Genomic DNA, 24,602 nt, shown 5'->3' with positions numbered 1-24,602 from the left:
AGCGGCTACATACCGAGGTATGTGCAACGGTTGCCAGCTTACATCGAGAAAGCCAGCCCTTCTTGGATGCCCTCTATTCCTACAGCTGTGGTCGTGGGTGAGGTTCTCTATAGGGCGACCAGATGTACGTGTTCATGAGCCTATAGACGCCATGTTTGATGTTGACGGCATCGACATGCCTACTCGGTCTGTGTTGGACTCGTCGCGAGGTATGCACCGTGTTGTAGTTTAATGCAACTTTTTCTGCAGAAGAGATAGTTCGATGCTAGCGGCTACTAACTTTTCTTCTCTGCAGAGACGCTTTGCTAGTGATCAGACCAGGAAGGCATACACAGCATTGAACGAGCAGTTCGATGCGTACACCGGGGTCATCTGGCAGCCCTACACGGAAGCAGCCATACAAGCGAGATACCCTGCTGGTATGTCTGTGCTATGCACAAGGGACCGAGATTACTGGATGACAAAATCTAAGATCATCTTCGATGTCTTCGTCGAGGAGATGGCACAACAGAGGGTTATGAGGCAATTTGGTCTTCTGCAGTTGGAGCTACCTCCCCCTATAGAGAACCCGCTGCCAGCACACATCCACAGGTATTAACCAGTTTTTCAATGTTGCATTATCTTTCATAGTACTCCATTCGAAGCTTTAGGTAATTGTTGAACACACACCACAATTTTAGGACGACAAGGAAGGGCATGAACAGGACAACTGCTGACTGGCTAGTTAGACTAGAGCCGTATGTTATAGAATGGGAGACAGCAAACACAAATCTATGGCACGAGAATCACAATTTCGATCTCGATGAATTCAATCTCTATTTGCGGTGCTACATGACTGGAACACGGTTACGCATTGTTGAGTACTCCCACCCAGAGGAGATACCGGATCCTACTCCGTCGGATATGTACCCGAGCTATGATACTTCCGGCTCTAGGCAGTACGCGGTAAGATATATTTTCTTTATGTAATGTTGTCACATACTTTGACGTGCAAGAGACAGACATTATTAATCGTCATGAAAATTTGCAGGCTACCTTGACACGCGAACTCTACGACGACGTGACCACCTTTGGACGATCACTATCGTCTGGACCTCTTCTTCATCATCGTCCAGTGGTACAGCCCTTCTTGGAAAGAATTCAGAATAAGATACGGACTGTGTATGAGGCTATCACGTGCACCCGGAGAACCGATGTTGTTCAGCACCAGCAGGAGCAGCCGCGTCACTCCATGCACCGACATCAACCACGTCCACGTCTAGCACATCAGCCGACAGCCAGGCCACCCCGTCCTGACCAACCTGGCAGTTCTACGTGGCACCCGCAGCACTATGGTCCCATGTCGAGCTTCGTGTTTTCTCCACAGCCACAGCAACACGGTCCCTCGTCGAGCTTCGTGTTTTCTCCACAGCCACAGCAGCACGGTCCCTCGTCCAGTTTCGTGTTTGAGCCAGAGCAGACGTCACACCCAGCAGGTATGTGTCTTCATATTTACTGTTTTCAATATTAATTGACGTGACCTCATTCTTCATGATGATACGTTCCATCGCGTAGGAGCCTATGGATATCAGGCGTCTATGTCGGCATCACATGATACGTGGGGGAGTGATCAACATCCCGAGGACAACATACAGGCTCAGATGTCGCAGCACACCCAGTGGATGAACATGTTTTCGACTCCTCCACCAGGCCCCACACAGGATACACAGCATGACCAGGGAGAGTCTGAGATTCCTCCTCGTCACGTTAGGGCACCCGACAGGTTGGGATGGTCCCCGATTCCAGATCCGCCTCCCCGCCAGGCCAGACGTCGTCACTGACGCTTCTATCTATCAGTAGAGACATTACCATCTATTTCTGTGTGAGACTTATGTCTATTCTATGTATGAGACAAATGACTATGTACTTATGTACGAGACATATGCCTACTCTATTTTAGTACTCTGTTATCAGAACTGCAAGATCAAATTTAGATAGAACATAATATTCATACAACGAGACATTACAAACAATTAGATAGAACTACAAATAAATTAAATGGTACGTAACTGAACTCACAACATACAGCATAAAAACTACATGAAGTCATCATCGTCATCCTCGATCGATGAAGAAACCTTGCCCTTCGATGATGAAGAACCCTTTCCCGCCATATGTTCGCGCCAACTTTTTCCCGCCACCCGTTTCCCGCCAACCCTTTGCCGCCTTACCGCAGTCGTTCTTTCCCGCCATTTTCTCCTCTCCACCTATAAAACCCCCTTCAGACGGAGCTGGATAAGCATTGCAGTGTGGTGGTGGTGAAGTTGGGGCAGTGTGGTCGAGGTGAAGCTGTTGTTCGTCGTTCTTCGCTGGAGCCGGAGCACCGGCAGTTTGGTGGCCGCCGTTCGTTGTTCTTCGTTCGCACGCACGCTTCAAGGGTATATTTCAGCCCACATTTTATTTTTCGTAGGTGCTCTGGTAGTATTTGTTAATATATTTAGATGTCAACTAATTAGTTGTGTAAAAATGTGTAGTTGCTCCGGTAATAATCCGTCCTATATGTCGATATCAAGTATTTAGGAGTGTCAGTATATGTAGTAGTCCAGAAAAAAGGTCCGTAATATAGGCAGTCCAGTCAAATATATTAATCTGTCAATATTTGTAGTTGCTACGGCAAATATTCGTAATATACTTGTAGGTGGGTGAATTGTATTAGTTGCTTCGTTAATATTCTGTAATATATAGCTTGGTAATATATAGACATGTCTAATATTTGTTAGTGGGGATATTAAGGGGTAGGTTAGGTACTCAATGCGATTTGTGTGTTGCAGATGGCTAAGGGTACTCAGTGGGTGCTTAGCCCTATTGTTCATGTCCAAGGCTTTTCTCCAACTGTTGTGCAAGTTAGTGAAGTGGACCTCACTTTTGATTGGTTGAAGACTAAATTCATGTTGAAGCAAGGGTTGAAGGAAGACGATTTTGTGTACTACGTCAGCAGGAAGCAGTCAGATGGCCCTGGGGAAAGAAAATTGATTGACATAACTGATGATGGCAAGATTCAAGAAATGTTGAGCGAATGGGAATGGAAAAGGGTTGTTGAGTTGCATTGCTACAGGAAACCGAGTTATATGTGATGAATTTGTCATTCGAGATCCGCCTCCCCGCCAGGCCAGACGTCGTCACTGACGCTCCTATCTATCAGTAGAGACATTACCATCTATTTCTGTGTGAGAATTATGTCTATTCTATGTATGAGACAAATGACTATGTACTTATGTACGAGACATATGCCTACTCTATTTTAGTACTCTGTTATCGGAACTACAAGATCATATTTAGATAGAACATAATATTCATACAACGAGACATTACAAACAACTAGATAGAACTACATCTAAATTAAATGGCACGTAACTGAACTCACAACATACAGCATAAAAACTACATGAAGTCATCATCGTCATCCTCGATCGATGCAGAACTCTTGCCCTTCGACGATGAAGAACTCTTGCCCTTCGACGATGCAGAAACCTTGCCCTTCGATGATGAAGAACTCTTGCCCTTCGACGATGCAGAACCCGGAAGCGGCGGCATGAAGATATCATCTTCGTCCTCGCTCTCCTCAGTACATAAACATGGATTATTTGCTGCAATCCTTCTGAAAGTTTCACTCTTCGGCACCACTACCTTCTTCCACCTGTCATGCAACCTAAGAAGTTCTTTACGTACCTCCTCATAGGTCCTTTCAGGCCACCCAGACCTACGTAATTGGTGAGCCAACTCATTCATTATGGTGTCACTACCGGTGAGTTCGTCCCATGGAACTATCCTATTATCCATCCTGAAATCGGTAGCTAGCCTCAGAAGAGTCATGCTCATCCCAGGGTGAAAACTACGATCGAAAGGATAATGGGACATCTCAACTACACTACACTGCAATGCTTATCCACCTCCGTCTGAAGGGGGTTTTATAGTTAGACAGGAGAAAATGGCGGGAAAGCGAGCTCCAGTATGGCGGGAAATGGGTGGCGGGAAACGGGTGGCTGGAAACGAGTGGCGGGAAAGGGTTGGCGGGAAATGGGTGGCGGGAAAGGGGTGGCAGGAAACGGGTGGCGGGAAATGGGTGGCGGGAAAGGGTTGTGCGGAATACGTCAAAGTTTTACAAAATAAACAACCGATCGTTCGAAAAAAAATGCTGGCATGCACCAGTCGGCCCACAGCAAGCCTAGTCGGCCCACTGCAGGCCTATCGGCCAACTGCAGGCCGACTGGACCCTGTCGGCCAACTGCAGGCCGACTGGGCCTGATCTGGTCGCCGACAACCCAATCGGCCAGCAGCAAGCTGATGGGCCACCAGTCGGCCTGCTGTGGGCTGACTGGGCTCAGTCGGCCTGCAGCGGGCCGACGGTGTATTATTTTTGAAAATTCTTTTTTCAGCGTAATATTTCTGTAATTTAAAAAAATGTATTATTTAAAAAAAAATTAGCTCGATATAGAGGGCCCGGGGCGGCCGCCCGGTTCGCCCCCCCTCAGGGTCGGGCCTGGGTGTTGGAAAGCTAGTGCAAATGCAAAAAGTATCGGTATAGATTTTTTCTCTCCAAAAATGATAGAATTGGTTTTCAAGCATAATTTTTAAAATCTTGTTTGGAATGGGGCAACTGATATGACGTTGAAAAGCCATAAAAATGTGGAACTTTTTCATGTAGAAAGTTTTCTCTCATTCCTAATAGTTTTAATGTAATTTCGAAAATAGTGAGAGAGTGCATGCTGCCCTCGACGTGAAAAACAGAGTGTTCAAAACACACTCTATGCAGACTTTGAACTTCAGGGGCACTTCTGGTTTAAATTCATTCAGTATTTATGTGTTGTATTTCGGTCATAACTCCTAAACCGTTCATCGGAATTGAGCAAATGATACACGGTTGGAAAAGATGTTGAAAAGGAGCAATTTTTTGTGTTGAACATTTTTCAAATTCGCCACGGTCTAAGAGTGAATTTGAATGCAGTTAAACTTGTTTAAACTATATGCACCAAACATTTGAACCATTAACTCATCAAAATAAAGAATATGATATACAGTTGGAAAGCTCTTAAATGGGAGAAACATTTCATGTAGAGCATTTTCAAATGAATAGTGAACCTCTCCCACAAGAATTTTGGAATTGTCCTAGGACGAGCACCTGAACTTATTTTAGGCTTTACTTATTATTATTATTATTTTCTCATATGAGCGTGCTCTATGTAGCTTTTGAACTATGGGTGTTTAACCTCAAAACTACACTATGGTATTTTATTTGTAATTCCTAAAACTTTTATTAGTATTGAGAAAATGATATACCGTTGGAAAGACGTTGAATAAGGGCACAATGTTTAGTTGTAGCTTTTGTGAAGTAAGAGTATCAATCGCACAGGGAGCACAGGAATTGGGTTTTTGTCTCTCGTAGTGACTTATGGAATTGTACCTGCAAGTGATCGTAGGCTGAAAGAAAAGTGGGGACGGGGGTTGAATGTTGGTTTTGGGGAAGTGTGAACTTAAAATAAACAACATAAACTGAAATAAAAAATAGTAGAAAAAGTAGCAAGCGAACTGATAGAGGAATAAGGCATTCTTGGGAAGTCTAGAATTTCCATTGATATGTGTCTAACACAACCTATGCAATGACATAGTATTATTTGGATACTTAAGCCACTCTTGAAGTGTACTCTAGGCAGAGGCGGGTACAGAACACGCTCTACTCTAGATAGATTTCGTGCCACACACGCCACTGTCGTAGTTCCCCCTGCAGGTTACAATTACGGTAATTAAGGGTTTTCCTGTGGATACGACATCACTGATGGTTCTCCGTAATTCCCCTATCAATTGTTAAACCTAGGGATGAAGACTTTTACTATCACCTTCAATTACCTTCACTCCCTAACTCTTGCAAAGGCGGTGATACACTTTGTAGCCTTTCAGTGAAAATGTTGAGTGGGGCCCCTTCACAACGTTCACGAAGTTTACTAAGCTAAATCATTCAACAGAGAATCTCATATCCCTATTAATCTTTTAGCTCCTATATATACCAAGGGTTCACCCATATCCCCAAGAACTAGGGGGTCTACTCGTACATAGGGGCGACAAATATCATGAAGATGGTAATGATAAACATGGAAGGATCAAACAAGTAATACATGATATTATCCACTAGGGTTCCGATGTTACAACGAGATGATAATGGTGATCATGTCGACGTCCCCTCGCACGTGATGATGAATATGGCAGTCTCCTTCTTGCCAATTCCCCCTCCGGGTGGATTCCAGAGGCTAGGCTTCTCCTTCTGGATGCATTTTTGGTGGTTTTGGACGTCTGTTCTATGATCCAAATGCACAGGGAAGAAGTAGTCGACCAGGAGAGGCAGTCGCCATGCCATACGACTGCTCGTATGGCTGGCCGTCTTGCGCTCTAGAGGCGCCGCACGGCCCCGAGCTTTCTTCCGCTACTTTATTTCTTTTATGGTAGATGATAATCGCAATAAATGACGTGATTCCACCATAATTTTCTAGTATCCCTTCAATAGTATTTTATTTGCTCCAAAAGACATTTTCTGGAAAAACCAACAAAAACTAGTGCCCGAGCGTGGTAAAATTCCCCACAGCCTATGGTGTAGGCATAATATAACCATGATGGACTCATCAGGGGCCACGGCTTCCCGATCAACGTGGATGCTCTATAATTCATGGGGAGAGAGGGAATTGTTGTGAAGGAAAGGTGGCCCTATTTTAAGTGAGCCTAGATAAATGTTTTTTTTGCATAAAATCCCCTGATCTTTTGGTTAATCAACCCGCGGTTTGTATTAAGTTAATCAAGAAAACCTTTTGCTTTTCCAAAAAAAAACCTGATATTTTCGTTTATAAACCCGCAGTCCATCTAAAAAATAACATTATTTTTTGGACTTAATCAAAAAATTTAAAAAATATTCATATCTTTTAAACCCTAACTCCAATTTTGACATGTTATGTATGGAAGTTGATTAGAAAAATGTGTAGATTTGAATATGATGTTTGTTTTACCTGTTAAACATTTTTTAAATGTTATTTAGGGTGTAACTTCAATCAATAGCGCATGACGCATGCACATCTTGGCAAAACTCACATGGGGAAAAAGAAAACTTATTTAATTGCCCACATTATGTAGAGGAAAAGACACACACCTTAGGATTGACCACATTCAAATGCGTTGTGATTCTGTGAGCACTAAGACTACCGTCGGCGAGGGTGAGAATGAGGATAAGCGGCAACTCATATGGGATGCACATGGACCTATGGGGGTCTTGAGTCACGGTAAATGGGTTAGGAGTGAGGGGTATTTTTTTTCTCCTATTGCCATGCACGGGCTCTTTTGCTAGTTTCTTATAGGAAAAGGTTTGTTTTAAATCGGGTGATTTCTGCCTGGCATTAACCGCCCCCGCGAGGTGTCCCGTCCACTTGGATCATGCGGCACTCGTCTCTCCCAGGCGTGCCCCTCGTGTGACACGCATCAAACATGGGACCCACCCCTGCCCCATCCACCTTCCTCTCCATTATCCTTTCTCTCTGGGTCATCTTCTTCAATTGATTCCCCTTTCTAATTTTCCATCCATCACCACCGACGGGCCGCCGCCGCTATAGGACGAGGCTGCAAGCCCGACCTCGTCGTTGCAGCAAGACAAGGCGCAAACCACAAATCCTAACCACTTGAGTACGAGCTCGGGGCTCATCTTGCTGCTGCAAGATCCACACGTCGCCATCGCGAGCTGCATTGCAGCATCTCCGTCGCCGCCATGCCGAGTCGCAGGATCCACGTGTCGCCACCGCATGCTTCGTTGCAGCACCCCTGTCGCCATCGTGTTGTGCTGCACTGAAGCACTGGCAGCCATCGGATGCTGTGGTAGCCTTCGACGCGGCAGCCGGTGCTGGGCTGGAGCACGGTTGCGTGGAGGTGGCACTACATTGAAGCTTCGCCAGTGGCCGTCGGGGTGCTGCTGAGGTTGCAATGAAGTGCCGCTGGGGTCGTTGAAGCTCCGGCGAGGGTTGCAGTGAAGCGTCATCGGAGCTGCGGTGAAGGGCTGCCGGGGTCGTCGAAGCTCCGGCAAGGGTTGCAGTGAAGCGTCACCCGAGTCGTTGAAGCTCCGGCGAGGGTTGCACTGAAGCGTTTCGCTGGGGTCGTTGAAGCTCCAGCGAGGGTTGCAGTGAAGCGTCGCCAGAGCTGCATTGAAGCGTCACTGGGGTCGTTGAAGCTCCGGTGAGCGGTGCTACCATGAAGTTGCTGCGATGAGAGATGTTGCCATGGAGTTGCTGCCATGGAAGGTGCTGCGTGGACGGGTGGTGCTGCCATGGGAGTTGCCCGATTCTACCACTGCAGAGCGCCTGATTGGATGGCTCTCGAGGCGGTTTATTCTTGGCTAAAATCATCTGGATGATTTGTAGTAGCCGCCTTTCTTATAATGTCAATTGGAATAGTTGTGCTCACCATAAAACATCAGACTGGGGTGAGGTTGCATACCATAAGTTTAGCATGTATCACAAAATATACAAGGTCCAGAAAAAATGTTTGGTGAAGTCATGTGTGTGATAGTGGTCATCTTCTATAAATTGATAGTAATTAGTACTAAAATAATGAAGGATTACCTAATTTCATTGGGGTCAATTGACCCCAATGCTTACATGGGAGCTCCGCCCTTGTCGCAGCCTCAAGTTTCCAGATATTTGCTCTACAGCAAAGCACACACGTTGAGATAGAACAATAAAATCTGAAATTTATTAGTTGAACAATATGGATATTTTATATTAGCATAACTTGTACTCCCCCGTCCCATAATATAGAACATTTTTTGACACTAGTGTAGTGCCAAAAACGTCTTACATTGTAGGACGGAGGGAGTACATTATTAATAATCATGGCAGGTATTTTTTGAGACACAATAATCATGATAGGTATTACATTATGAGCGCTTTGATTTGAAGACGTTGTTTGTCATTCGTTGCATGGCACGCGCTCTTTTTTAGTTTTATACGTTTTTCAGAATTGCAAGTTCCTGTTTTTTTTGGGGAGGGGGGGGGGGTTGTTTTCTCTTTTCGAATGATAATTTTAGTTGTAAAAGACGTTATGGTCGAATTGCTACGTGCCACATGTGCGACACTTATCATTTGAGTATAACATAGGACAAGGAAGAAAACATACTTGAACTTGGCACGACGCCTCCAGCCTGTCCCGGCGTGGCGAGACGCCGCCACCGGGCGCCGCATCACGTAAAGAGAAGCACTATGTACGCGAGCGTAGACAGCGTAGTTGCATGCCACCACGCGCACCCTAGCCGCCGCCAGGAGCCAAGCGACTAGGAAGGCGATCTTCGTCCTTCGATCTACACTGGCGAGGGCGTTGGCCCTCTCTCCCTCCGGCTGCTGCACCGACGGCAGGAGGGAGGGGGACCCTGTTCCTCTGCTCTGTAGTTAGGATTTGGATTTGTAGGTCGTGGTGCGTCGTTGGGGTGGTGGGAGCAGCGCCCGGGCAAATAAATCTACCTCAACTTCACTCCCACACCGCATTGCCCCTCATGGCAGCGTCTCAGAGTTAATGGCATCGTGTGTTAGACGATCCTTCAGATCGGCGGCATTAGGGTTTATGGATGGTGTCAGCAAGGCGGCGGCGGCAACTCCATCAGGTGTGTCTCTCCTTCTGCTCTGTCCCTGTTGCTGCGGAGTTGTCTCTGACATCATGGTGGAGTAGGGAGGTTTTGTCATCCAGGAGTACACACAGACAGTTGTCTAGGCAAGTGACAGCTGGAAGATGGTGCATCTTGTATTGGGTTTGTGGTTGGATGCTGACAACTCTGGTTTCCTCCTTCGACGTCGTAGTCATGCGGGGGTGTCAGTTCTGAAGTCCGATGACGTGTCCGGGGACATGTTGTCCAACGGTAATGGTTTTGCTTCAGGCAAACACTTTGGAGGTCCGTAAAGCTGTTGATCAGCGATGGAGCCGCGTCGAGCTCGGGTGAAGAGGTGTTTTGTCTTTTTTTTCTTAATGGAGGGGGACATGTGCTGGATTTTTGCATAGGATTATCCTATCTTTTCAGTCTTGTAATATCGATATTTACGTGCCTTGTAAGTGAATCTTTATTTTATTAATGAGACACGTATCTTTCCCTAATAATAAAACACGGATTGACTCCGTATGTTCGCCATCACAATACGCTTCTTCCCGTGAATTTACGCTTTCAGTTCGAGCGATGATTTTATTCTTTTAATAAGAAGATATATATATATACACGGCCATTTGGGGCACCTAGGTGCCTGGGCACCTTGCCTACAAACCGTCGGATTACACTAAGATGCGTGCACGTGTATTAGTACTAGAACTAATGGATTAAACGTTGACACTTTAATTAGGAAAGAATTATTGCTTGATCTGGACACTTAATGCCCTCATTAATCAAGAAAGAGCAATTAACGGTCCATGCATGGTGCGTGTATTTTATTGATGTGTTATTTTTTTACATACTTTGTCACGTACTAATTCATATACCTATAAAAATTCACGTACTAATTCATATACCTCGTCACGTACTAATTTATATACCTATAAAAATCGTATATCTAGTCACGTACTAATTCATATACCTATAAAAATTGTATACCTAGTCACGTACTAACTTTTCATATACCTGGTCAATATCTCCAATATCATTTACGGGTATGTCTCAAAATAATTTACGTGTACTAAAAATGGTGTATCATTTTTTTGGGTTATGTATCGTTCAAAGTGTATCAGTTTTATGTATATCTTCAAAGCATGCATGTATTGAAAAAGGGTATGCGGGTATGATATGTTAGGTCCATGTATGTACGAAAAATCATGTATGGGTATTGGCATGCAACGTACATTCCTAAAACTAAAAAAAATTGTGTGTGGGTATATGTACGTAGGAAAAAAAATGTGTGTGGATATTCAGCATGCATCATATATATTTCTAAAAGTAAAAAATAATTAGGATTACATTTTATATTATTTGATGGCCTTATTTTGAATAGAAATATTAGTTGCCAAAAAGTGTGACCCGGCCCTAATTTTTTTAACACTACAAACCTTGAAAAGTAAAACATCAGAAGAATGCATAATATATGTCGTAATTACACATATAGACATTTGCGACAAAATTTCGTATTATTTGGTCATATCTGATACGTTAAAAACTCAGAGCGTATATACATACCCTTTTTGTTTGGAAAGGAATATACATACCCTTTTTGTTTGGAAAGGAATCAATGCAAAGGAAAGTAGTAGGATATTGTTTTTGGAAAGCAATAATTGCCTATTAGAGCTGATAGTGCATGCAAACAAAGTTTTGGAAAGTCATATGTCGTGGATTGTATGCCCAGGCTCAGGACGGCAGTTTGGGACACCTAGGTGCCCAGGCTCCTTGCCTTTCCACAGTTCAATTGCATTTAGATGTGTGATATTGCAACGGGTATGTGTATTAATGCATTAAACGCTAATTGGATACCATAAATAAGGCTCATGCACACCATGCATGGGAACAATTGAAAAAGGAAAGAGAATAACATGCATGGCGACGTTGCATATTTGGAGTCATTAATAGAAATATGAGAGAGAAATCAGAAATAAATGCCTCATGATTTGTATACATTCATGTTCTTAGGTATATGGATTTTTTTTTCATGCGTGTATTAATAGGAGGTATATGGTACCGTTATGTGGGACGTATTTTTTCAATACTATTTAATTTAAACAAAATGGTAGTGATGTGTTTAAGGAGAATAATTCATAGTTCACATATTAGACCAAATATCTCATGCATATCCATAAATTTCACATACCCACAGTTGTCTCGTGGCTGAAACATTTCCGCTTTTATTATCAGATACCTATTAGAAAACTATCGTAGCAATGCGTTTTTTTGTCACTTTAGAAAAGCATTCCAAGGAATCGAATACCCACAAATATTTTAAAATATTGTGGGTATGTCATATCCAATGCATTTTACATTATAAAAGTAAATAAGTGTGACATATTTAAAATATATAAAGAACAGTTGCCATATTTAAAATATATAAAAAATGATATAACAAGAAAACTAGCAAAACTATCGACATGCCTAGAAATTATTAAACAACACAATAAATAACAAATGATATGACCATCTGTTCTTTATACACAGTAGAGAGTATGTGATACGTACGATGAATATATCATACAAAAATGGCTATCTAGTAATTAGGATATAACGTCCATTTTTTGCGGGGATAGAATATAACGTCCATACAAAAACTTGCGACTCAATGTAAATATTTTAGGAATTGAAGGTATCATATACCCACAGATGTTTAAGACATTTAAGAAAATTACAGGTATTATATACCCACAGTATGAGACCAGACGTATGTAGGTATTTTTTTTCATCGAGCCCAACATCATGTATATCTCCTTCAGTTCTTCATAGATAGTGGAGAGTATGTCACACCTATGTATATCCTTTGAGCCCAACGTACCATGTATCTCCATCAGTTCTCCATATGTATGCCCTTTGATTTTGTATATTTCTTTGGTATATCATTTCCATCTACCGTACCTTGGTTATATCAAGCATGTCGTCTCTATTAAGGTATATATTTTTATTTTGGAGAGAATCAAAGGACGATCATGCATGCAAGGGAAGTTATGGATGGATGTATTGTTTGGAAACAAATGCATGCGTGCTAGTATCACATATGGAAAATCTTGCATGCAAAATTTAATGAGTTTGAATCCGCGAGGCATTAATGAAAAACCAGCTAGGTGCCCCAAACATTTTACCTATATATATATATATATATATATATATATATATATACACACACACGATGTGGTACTAATTCGAGGACATATTCCGCTTTAATTTGCCACCTTAAGTCCGACAACTGTTGGGCCGCACGCCCGTCGTGCTGGGCCTGGTCCACTTATATTTTCCTTCAACTCTGGGGCAAAAAATTAGTGCCGGCGGCGCGGGGTTCCTATACGGCGCGTACCGCGCCGGGGAGCGACGTAGCGCGTTCCCCCCCTCGCTCGCTGCTATTAACATGGGCCGGCCCATTTCGGGGTTTCACCCCCAACCGGTTTTGGGAAGGTTCTAAAACCTTCCCTGAACCGAGTTTTTCTTTTTTTTCATTTTCTTTTCTTTTTTCTTTTCTTATATGTTTTCATTTTTACTCTTTTTTTTCCAAAAATCTATTAATTTCTGATTTATTTTTAAGTCATTAACTTTTTTTCGAAAGATGAACATTTTTTCAAAACCGTAGTTTTATTTTTACTAATTCGTGTACATTCTCCAAAATCATGAACATTCTTTTCTAATCGTGAACACTTTTTATAACTCACAAACATTTTTTCGAAATTGCGAAGATTTTCTTAAAATTTTGAACATTTTTTAGAAATTTGTGAACATTCTCTTAAGTCGTGAACATGTTTTTCAATTCATGAACATTTTTTCTAAATAATGAATATTTTAAAATTATATACTAAAATTTCAAAATCTTGTACATTTTTTCAAAATTTGTGCACATTTTCTGAATTAGTGATTTTTTTAAACTTAATTTTTTTTCAAATTCGTGAACAGTTTTCAAATTAGCGAACATTTATTTGAATCATGAACATTTCTTTTCAAATTCGTGAACGTTTTTCGAATTAGTGAACATTTTCTTGAATCGCGAACATTTTTTTCAAATTGATGAAAAAAATTTTGAATTGGCGAACATTTTTTTGAATCGTGAACAATTTTATCAAATTCATGAATATTTTTCGAATTAGCAAACTTTTTTTGAATCGTGAACATTTTTTTCAAATTCACGAACATTTTTTGAATTAGTGAATATTTTTTTCAAATTTGTGAACATTTTTCAAATTAGCGAGCAATTTTTTGAATCATGAACATTTTTTCAAATTCACAAACCTTTTTTGAATCATGATTTTTTTCAAAATCATGAACATTTTTTTGAGTTTGTGGACATCTTTTACAAATTCATTAACAGTTTTTGAATTCCTGAGCATTTTCTCTAATCATGAATATGTTTCGAAATTGTGATTGTTTTACTAAAATTAGCAACTTTTTCTGAAATTTTATAACTTTTTGATATCCCAAATTACTGGAAAAAAAAGGAAAAAAACAAGGCGGTGTCCCGGCCCGCACATGGGCCGGCCCAACAGTGCGCGAAGGGGGAGCCTGGGGGTGCGCGCTCGCTTCTTCCGCAGCGCGTAGGTCGCCATATAGGCGCTCCCCCGGCGGCGTGGGGGGTGGAACCCAGTACATTCCTCTCCATCGCAAAGGCTGTTGGAAATATGCCCTAGAGGCAATAATAAAATGGTTATTATTATATTTCCTTGTTCATGATAATTGTCTATTGTTCATGCTATAATTGTGTTATCCGGAAATCGTAATACATGTGTGAATACATAGACCACAACATGTCCTTAGTGAGCCTCTAGTTGACTAGCTCGTTGATCAACAGATAGTCATGGTTTCCTGACTATGGACATTGGATGTCATTGATAACGGGATCACATCATTAGGAGAATGATGTGATGGACAAGACCCAATCCTAAGCATAGCACAAGATCGTGTAGTTCGTTTGCTAGAACTTTTCCAAATGTCAAGTATCATTTCCTTAGACCATGAGATTGTGCAACTCCCGGATACCATAGGAGTGCTTTGGGTGTGCCAAACGTCACAACGTAACTGGGTGGCTATAAAGGTGCACTACGGGTATCTCCGAAAGTGTCTGTTGGGTTGGCACGAATCGAGACTGGGATTTGTCACTCCGTATGACGGAGAGGTATCTCTGGGCCCACTCGGTAATGCATCATCATAATGAGCTCAATGTGACCAAGTGTTTGGTCACGGGATCATGCATTACGGTACGAGTAAAGTGACTTGCCGGTAACGAGATTGAACAAGGTATTGGGATACCGACGATCGAATCTCGGGCAAGTAACGTACCGATTGACAAAGGGAATTGTATACGGGATTGATTGAATCCTCGACATCGTGGTTCATCCGATGAGATCATCGTGGAACATGTGGGAGCCAACATGGGTATCCAGATCCCGCTGTTGGTTATTGACCGGAGAGTCGTCTCGGTCATGTCTGCATGTCTCCTGAACCCGTAGGGTCTACACTCTTAAGGTTCGGTGACGCTAGAGTTGTAGAGATATTAGTATGCGGTTAACCGAAAGTTGTTCGGAGTCCCGGATGAGATCCCGGACGTCACGAGGAGTTCCGGAATGGTCCGGAGGTAAAGATTTATATATGGGAAGTCCTATTTTGGCCACCGAAAAATGTTCGGGATTTTTCGGTATTGTATCGGGAAGGTTCTAGAAGGTTCCGAAGTGGGGCCCACCTGCATGGGGGGACCCACATGAACGTGGGTAGTGGGGGCAAGGCCCCACACCCCTGGTCAAGGCGCACCAAGATCCCACCTTAGAAGGAATAAGATCATATCCCGAAGGGATAAGATCAAGATCCCTAAAAAAGGGGGATAACAATCGGTGGGGAAGGGAAATGATGGGATTTCTTTCCCCCACCTTTGCCAACGCCCCAATGGACTTGGAGGGCAAGATACCAGCCCCCTCCACCCCTATATATAGTGGGGAGGCGCATGGGAGACGTAGCCCTGCCCCTGGCGCCTCCCTCTCCCTCCCGTGACACCTCTCCCTCTCGCTGAGCTTGGCGAAGCCCTGCCGAGATCCCCGCTGCTTCCACCACCACGCCGTCGTGCTGCTGGATCTCCATCAACCTCTCCCTCCCCCTTGCTAGATCAAGAAGGAGGAGACGTCTTCCCCAACCATACGTGTGTTGAACGCGGAGGTGCCGTCCGTTCGGCGCTCGGTCATCGGTGATTTGGATCACGACGAGTACGACTCCATCAACCCCGTTCACTTGAACGCTTCCGCTCGCGATCTACAAGGGTATGTAGATGCACTCTTTTCCCTCTCGTTGCTAGAAGACTCCATAGATTGTTCTTGGTGATGCATAGAAATTTTTTAATTTCTGCAACGATCTCCAACAGTGGCATCATGAGCTAGGTCTATGCGTAGTTTCTATGCACGAGTAGAACACAAACTTGTTGTGGGCGTAGATGTTGTCAATTTTCTTGCCACTACTAGTCTTATCTTGTTTCGGCGGCATCGTGGGATGAAGCGGCCCGGACCGACCTTACACGTACGCTTACGTGAGACAGGTTCCACCGACTGACATGCACTAGTTGCATAAGGTGGCTAGCGGGTGTCTGTCTCTCCCACTTTAGTCGAATCGGATTCGATGAAAAGGGTCCTTATGAAGGGTAAATAGAAGTTGGCATATCACGTTGTGGTTTTACGTAGGTAAGAAACGTTCTTGCTAGAAACCTATAGAAGCCACGTAAAAACATGCAACAACAATTAGAGGACGTCTAACTTGTTTTTGCAGCATATGCCTTGTGATGTGATATGGCCAAAAGGATGTGATGAATGAAATATATGTGATGTATGAGATTGATCATGTTCTTGTAATAGGAATCACGACTTGCATGTCGATGAGTATGACAACCGGCAGGAGCCATAGGAGTTGTCTTTATTTTTTGTATGACATGCGTGTCATTGAATAACGCCATGTAAATTACTTTACTTTATTGCTAAACACGTTAGCCATAGAAGTAGAAGTAATCGTTGGCGTGACAACTTCATGAAGACACGATGATGGAGATCATGATGATGGAGATCATGATGATGGAGATCATGGTGTCATGCCGGTGACGAAGATGATCATGGCGCCCCGAAGATGGAGATCAAAGGAGCAATATGATACTGGCCATATCATGTCACTATTTGATTGCATGTGATGTTTATCATGTTTTACATCTTATTTGCTTAGAACGACGGTAGCTTAAATAAGATGATCTCTCGCAATAATTTCAAGAAAGTGTTCCCCCTAAATGTGCATCGTTGCGAAGGTTCGTTGTTTCGAAGCACCACGTGATGATCGGGTGTGATAGATTCTAACGTTCGAATACAACGGGTGTAAGCCAGATTTACACATGCAATACACTTAGGTTGACTTGACAAGCCTAGCATGTACAGACATGGCCTCGGAACACGGAAGACCGAAAGGTCGAGCATGAGTCGTATAGAAGATACGATCAACATGAAGATGTTCACCGATGTTGACTAGTCCGTCTCACGTGATGATCGGACACGGCCTAGTTGACTCGGATCATGTTTCACTTAGATGACTAGAGGGATGTCTATCTGAGTGGGAGTTTATTGAATAATTTGATTAGATGAACTTAATTATCATGAACTTAGTCTAAAATCTTTACAATATGTCTTGTAGATCAAATGGCCCACGCTAATGTTGCCCTCAACTTCAACGCGTTCCTAGAGAAAACCAAGCTGAAAGATGATGGCAGCAACTATATGGACTGGGTCCGGAACCTGAGGATCATCCTCATAGCTGCCAAGAAAGATTATGTCCTAGAAGCACCACTAGGTGACGCACCCATCCCAGAGAACCAAGACGTTATGAACGCTTGGCAGCAGCGTGTTGATGATTACTCCCTCGTTCAGTGCGGCATGCTTTACAGCTTAGAACCGGGGCTCCAAAAGCGTTTTGAGCAACACGGAGCATATGAGATGTTTGAAGAGCTGAAAATGGTTTTCCAAGCTCATGCCCGGGTCGAGAGATATGAAGTCTCCGACAAGTTCTTCAGTTGTAAGATGGAGGAAAATAGTTCTGTCAGTGAACACATACTCAAAATGTCTGGGTTACACAACCGCTTGACTCAGCTGAGAGTTAATCTCCCGGATGACGCGGTCATTGACAGAATCCTTCAGTCGCTTCCACCGAGCTACAAGAGCTTTGTGATGAACTTCAATATGCAGGGGATGGAAAAGACCATTCCTGAGGTATATTCAATGCTGAAATCAGCGGAGGTGGAGATCAAAAAGGAACATCAAGTGTTGATGGTGAATAAAACCACTAAGTTCAAGAAAGGCAAGGGTAAGAAGAACTTCAAGAAGGACGGCAAGGGAGTTGCCGTGCCCGGTAAGCCAGTTGCTGGGAAGAAGCCAAAGAATGGACCCAAGCCTGAGACTGAGTGCTTTTATTGCAAGGGAAGTGGTCACTGGAAGCGGAACTGCCCCAAGTACTTAGCGGACAAGAAGGCCGGCAACACCAAAGGTATATGTGATATACATGTTATTGATGTGTACCTTACCAGCACTCGTAGTAGCTCCTGGGTATTTGATACCGGTGCGGTTGCTCATATTTGTAACTCAAAGCAGGAGCTGCGGAATAAACGGAGACTGGCAAAGGACGAGGTGACGATGCACGTCGGGAATGGTTCCAAGGTCGATGTGATCGCCGTCGGCACGCTACCTCTACATTTACCTACGGGATTAGTTTTAAACCTCAATAATTGTTATTTAGTGCCAGCTTTGAGCATGAACATTGTATCAGGATCTCGTTTAATTCGAGATGGCTACTCATTTAAATCCGAGAATAATGGTTGTTCTATTTATATGAGAGATATGTTTTATGGTCATGCCCCGCTGGTTAATGGTTTATTCTTAATGAATCTCGAACGTAGTGTTACACATATTCATAGTGTGAATACCAAAAGATGTAAGGTTGATAATGATAGTCCCACATACTTGTGGCACTGCCGTGTTGGTCACATTGGTGTCAAACGCATGAAGAAGCTCCATGCAGATGGACTTTTGGAGTCTCTTGATTACGAATCATTTGACACGTGCGAACCATGCCTCATGGGTAAGATGACCAAGACTCCGTTCTCCGGAACAATGGAGCGAGCAACCAACTTATTGGAAATCATACATACTGATGTGTGCGGTCCAATGAGTGTTGAGGCTCGCGGTGGCTATCGTTATGTTCTCACTCTCACTGATGACTTGAGTAGATATGGGTATGTCTACCTAATGAAACACAAGTCTGAGACCTTTGAAAAGTTCAAGGAATTTCAGAGTGAGGCTGAGAATCAACGTGACAGGAAAATAAAGTTCTTACGATCAGATCGTGGAGGGGAATCTTTGAGTCACGAATTTGGCACACACTTAAGGAAATGTGGAATAGTTTCACAACTCACGCCGCCTGGAACACCTCAGTGAAATGGTGTGTCCGAACGTCGTAATCGCACTCTATTGGATATGGTGCGATCTATGATGTCTCTTACCGATCTACCGCTCTCATTTTGGGGCTATGCTTTAGAGACTGCCGCATTCACTTTAAATAGGGCTCCGTCGAAATCCGTTGAGACGACACCGTATGAATTATGGTTTGGGAAGAAACCTAAGCTGTCGTTTCTAAAAGTTTGGGGATGCGATGCTTATGTCAAGAAACTTCAACCTGAAAAGCTCGAACCCAAGTCGGAAAAATGCGTCTTCATAGGATACCCTAAGGAAACCATTGGGTATACCTTCTACCTCAGATCCGAAGGCAAGATCTTTGTTGCCAAGAACGGGTCCTTTCTGGAGAAAGAGTTTCTCTCGAAAGAAGTAAGTGGGAGGAAAGTGGAACTTGATGAAGTACTACCTCTTGAACCGGAAAGTAGCGCAGCTCAGGAAGATGTTCCTGTGGTGCCTGCACTGACTAGAGAGGAAGCTAATGATGATGATCAAGGTACTTCGGATCAAGTTACTACTGAACTTCGTAGGTCCACGAGGACACATTCCACACCAGAGTGGTATGGCAACCCTGTCCTGGAAATCATGTTGTTAGACAACGGTGAACCTTCGAACTATGAAGAAGCAATGGCGGGCCCAGATTCCAACAAATGGCTTGAAGCCATGCAATCCGAGATAGGATCCATGTATGAAAACAAAGTGTGGACTTTGACAGACTTGCCCGATGATCGGCGAGCGATAGAAAACAAATGGATCTTTAAGAAGAAGACGGACGCGGATGGTAATGTTACCATCTATAAAGCTCAACTTGTCGCTAAGGGTTATCGACAAGTTCAAGGGGTTGACTACGATGAGACTTTCTCACCCGTAGCGAAGCTGAAGTCCGTCTGAATCATGTTAGCAATTGTCGCATACTATGATTATGAGATATGGCAAATGGACGTCAAAACGGCATTCCTTAACGGCTTTCTTAAGGAAGAATTGTATATGATGCAGCCGGAAGGTTTTGTCGATCCTAAGAATACTAACAAGGTATGCAAGCTCCAGCGCTCCATCTATGGGCTGATGCAAGCATCTCGGAGTTGGAACATTCGATTTGATGAGATGATCAAAGTGTTTAGGTTTACACAGACTTATGGAGAAGCCTGTGTTTACAAGAAAGTGAGTGGGAGCTCTGTAGCATTTCTCATATTATATGTGGATGACATATTGTTGATGGGAAATGATATAGAATTCTTGGGAAGCATAAAGGCCTACTTGAACAAGTGTTTTTCAATGAAGGACCTTGGAGAAGCTGCTTATATATTAGGCATCAAGATCTATAGAGATAGATCAAGACGCCTCATTGGTCTTTCACAAAGTACGTACCTTGACAAGATATTGAAGAAGTTCAATATGGATCAGTCCAAGAAGGGGTTCTTGCCTGTATTGCAAGGTGTGCAATTGAGCACGGCTCAATGCCCGACCACGGCAGAAGATAGAGAAAAGATGAGTGTCGTCCCCTATGCCTCGGCCATAGGGTCTATTATGTATGCCATGCTGTGTACCAGACCTGATGTAAACCTTGCCGTAACTTTGGTAGGAAGGTACCAAAGTAATCCCGGCATGGAACACTGGACAGCGGTCAAGAATATCCTGAAGTACCTGAAGAGGACTAAGGATATGTTTCTCGTTTATGGAGGTGACGAAGAGCTCGTCGTAAAGGGTTACGTCGATGCTAGCTTCGACGCAGATCTGGATGACTCTAAGTCACAAACCGGATACGTGTATATTTTGAATGGTGGGGCAGTAAGCTGGTGCAGTTGCAAGCAAAGCGTTGTGGCGGGATCTACATGTGAAGCGGAATACATGGCGGCCTCAGAGGCAGCACAAGAAGCAATCTGGGTGAAGGAGTTCATTACCGACCTAGGAGTTATTCCCAATGCGTCGGGCCCGATGACTCTCTTCTGTGACAACACTGGAGCTATTGCCCTTGCCAAGGAGCCCAGGTTTCACAGGAAGACCAGGCATATCAAGCGTCGCTTCAACTCCATTCGTGAAAATGTTCAAAATGGAGACATAGATATTTGTAAAGTACATACGGACCTGAATGTAGCAGATCCGTTGACTAAACCTCTCCCTAGAGCAAAACATGATCAACACCAGAACTCTATGGGTGTTTGATTCATCACAATGTAACTAGATTATTGACTCTAGTGCAAGTGGGAGACTGTTGGAAATATGCCCTAGAGGCAATAATAAAATGGTTATTATTATATTTCCTTGTTCATGATAATTGTCTATTGTTCATGCTATAATTGTGTTATCTGGAAATCGTAATACATGTGTGAATACATAGACCACAACATGTCCCTAGTGAGCCTCTAGTTGACTAGCTCGTTGATCAACAAATAGTCATGGTTTCCTGACTATGGACATTGGATGTCATTGATAACGGGATCACATCATTAGGAGAATGATGTGATGGACAAGACCCAATCCTAAGCATAGCACAAGATCGTGTAGTTCGTTTGCTAGAACTTTTCCAAATGTCAAGTATCATTTCCTTAGACCATGAGATTGTGCAACTCCTGGATACCATAGGAGTGCTTTGGGTGTGCCAAACGTCACAACGTAACTGGGTGGCTATAAAGGTGCACTACGGGTATCTCCGAAAGTGTCTGTTGGGTTGGCACGAATCGAGACTGGGATTTGTCACTCCGTATGACGGAGAGGTATCTCTGGGCCCACTCGGTAATGCATCATCATAATGAGCTCAATGTGACCAAGTGTTTGGTCACGGGATCATGCATTACGGTACGAGTAAAGTGACTTGCCGGTAACGAGATTGAACAAGGTATTGGGATACCGACGATCGAATCTCGGGCAAGTAACGTACTGATTGACAAAGGGAATTGTATACGGGATTGATTGAATCATCGACATCGTGGTTCATCCGATGAGATCGTCGTGGAACATGTGGGAGCCAACATGGGTATCCAGATCCCGCTGTTGGTTATTGACTGGAGAGTCGTCTCGGTCATGTCTGCATGTCTCCCGAACCCGCAGGGTCTACACACTTAAGGTTCGGTGACGCTAGAGTTGTAGAGATATTAGTATGCGGTTAACCGAAAGTTGCTCGGAGTCCCGGATGAGATCCCGGACGTCACGAGGAGTTCCGGAATGGTCCGGAGGTAAAGATTTATATATGGGAAGTCCTATTTTGGCCACCGGAAAATGTTCGGGATTTTTCGGTATTGTATCGGGAAGGTTCTAGAAGGTTCCGAAGTGGGGCCCACCTGCATGGGGGGACCCACATAAACGTGGGTAGTGGGGGCAAGGCCCCACACCCCTGGTCAAGGCGCACCAAGATCCCACCTTAGAAGGAATAAGATCATATCCCGAAGGGATAAGATCAAGATCCCTAAAAAAGGGGGATAACAATCGGTGGGGAAGGGAAATGATGGGATTTCTTTCCCTCACCTTTGCCAACGCCCCAATGGACTTGAAGGGCAAGAAACCAGCCCCCTCCACCCCTATATATAGTGGGGAGGCGCATGGGAGACGTAACCCTGCCCCTGGCGCCTCCCTCTCCCTCCCGTGACACCTCTCCCTCTCGCTGAGCTTGGCGAAGCCCTGCCGAGATCCCCGCTGCTTTCACCACCACGCCGTCGTGCTGCTGGATCTCCATCAACCTCTCCCTCCCCCTTGCTAGATCAAGAAGGAGGAGACGTCTTCCCCACCGTACGTGTGTTGAACGCGGAGGTGTCGTCCGTTCGGCGCTCGGTCATCGGTGATTTGGATCACGACGAGTACGACTCCATCAACCCCGTTCACTTGAACGCTTCCGCTCGTGATCTACAAGGGTATGTAGATGCACTCTTTTCCCTCTCGTTGCTAGAAGACTCCATAGATTGTTCTTGGTGATGCGTAGAAATTTTTTAATTTTTGCAACGATCTCCAACAAAGGCTGCATCCAGCTGGTCTACTCCACAATTGCGTAAAGATTGAGGATTAAGTACATAAGGAAATAGTCCGACATCGTCTGTCCCCGGCTGGGCCTATCTGGCGCCCCTGGTGGGCCTATGCACGCGCACAAAATCAGCCCATCAATCCGTTAATTTTCCTATTTATAAATAGTCCCACCTTGCTATCTTAAATTAAATTATTTTAATTTATATGTTCCTTTTAGGCTTCAGGGTCTCAAGGAGCGACTGGGGAATCAAAATTATTTCAAACGATCTAACAGATTAGATCTCAGAGAGAGATAACGAGGGACAACGATGAAGCCAAGGAAGAGAGACCTAATATAGTGGCTAATTAATTAGGAAAAAGGAAGGTGGGAAGAGGGAGGGATCACGTTGCTGTGATGAAGGCATATCCTGAGACATTGATGGAGTAGGACATGCACATGTTACGGAAAACACACACATGCATTGCCGCAAAGAGACGGTCGGTTATTAAAAATAAAAAGGGAGGGGCCAAAAAAATTATGGTAGGACTCGACGAGGCAAGGGCTCAACCACACGCACAGACGGCATCAAGATCGTCGTCTCCGTCAATCGACAGTAGCCGCATGCTTGGCACATTTGGGAGTATGGAGACATGCTACAAGGATAGCTACAAGATCAACCATTCTTGGCTCACAGCTCAAACCTGTACTGCCACATGACAGCTATGTTTTTTTACTTCTCCATCTATTTCTGCATATTAAGTCATAAAATCCCTCGATAATTGGTAAAGAGTAGAAGATATGTGCCATAATCAACAATTCAACACATATAGTTACAAAATAAAAAAAATATTATACTGATAAAAACACATCATAATCGACCCAACTTGCATGCAGAAGCGTTTTAAGAATAAAAGAAAATTAATACAAAGTAATATACCCTACTTAAATTAAATAGTGTTTTAAGTAAAAACTGATTTGTAATTCCACTAAAATGCATAATCAATTACTATATGATCAGATTGACAAAATATGACATTTTTATTTCGTCGGAGTTGTACGGTTGCAAATTAAATCAAAATAATTGAAAGCTGTAATAAAAGAAAATACATCAAAATCGCAACTAGAATAGTGCATTAAAGAGAATGGACCACAACCGGTCATAAAAGAAAATTACATGATTCGGTCACATAATCTAGGATGTATTATACATTGTGTAATAGTGTAAGGTACAAAATACATCCAGATGAGAATGTTCTGCTAACATTTAGGATGTTAGAGATTTGCACCAAGTTTATGAGCCATGATGAGCCGTTTATACTCGATATCTTGATGTTGAAAAAAAATTAAAACCGTTGCAACGCACGGGTCCTTTTGCTAGTTACGGGACGGGAGGCGAGCGAGTCAGCGGGAGACGCGAGACCCATACGGTTGCGGGCACGCGGGAGCAAAACCAACCCAACCACGAGTCCAGGACTCCGAGCCACACAAGTCACGAAGGAAACCCGGT

The 24,602-nt window shown here is 43.6% G+C and overlaps 1 pseudogene; it reads left to right on the top strand.

The window, feature by feature from the left end:
* Window positions 1-24,602, top strand: part of LOC141026122 (uncharacterized) — a 159,212-nt pseudogene that overhangs the window by 13,323 nt on the left and 121,287 nt on the right.

Source organism: Aegilops tauschii, chromosome 6 (assembly GCF_002575655.3).
Source record: "Aegilops tauschii subsp. strangulata cultivar AL8/78 chromosome 6, Aet v6.0, whole genome shotgun sequence".
In the NCBI taxonomy this organism is placed as follows: Eukaryota; Viridiplantae; Streptophyta; class Magnoliopsida; order Poales; family Poaceae; genus Aegilops; species Aegilops tauschii.
The sequence above is the reverse complement of the archived record's forward strand: the minus strand, read 5'-3'. Positions and strand labels throughout refer to the sequence as shown.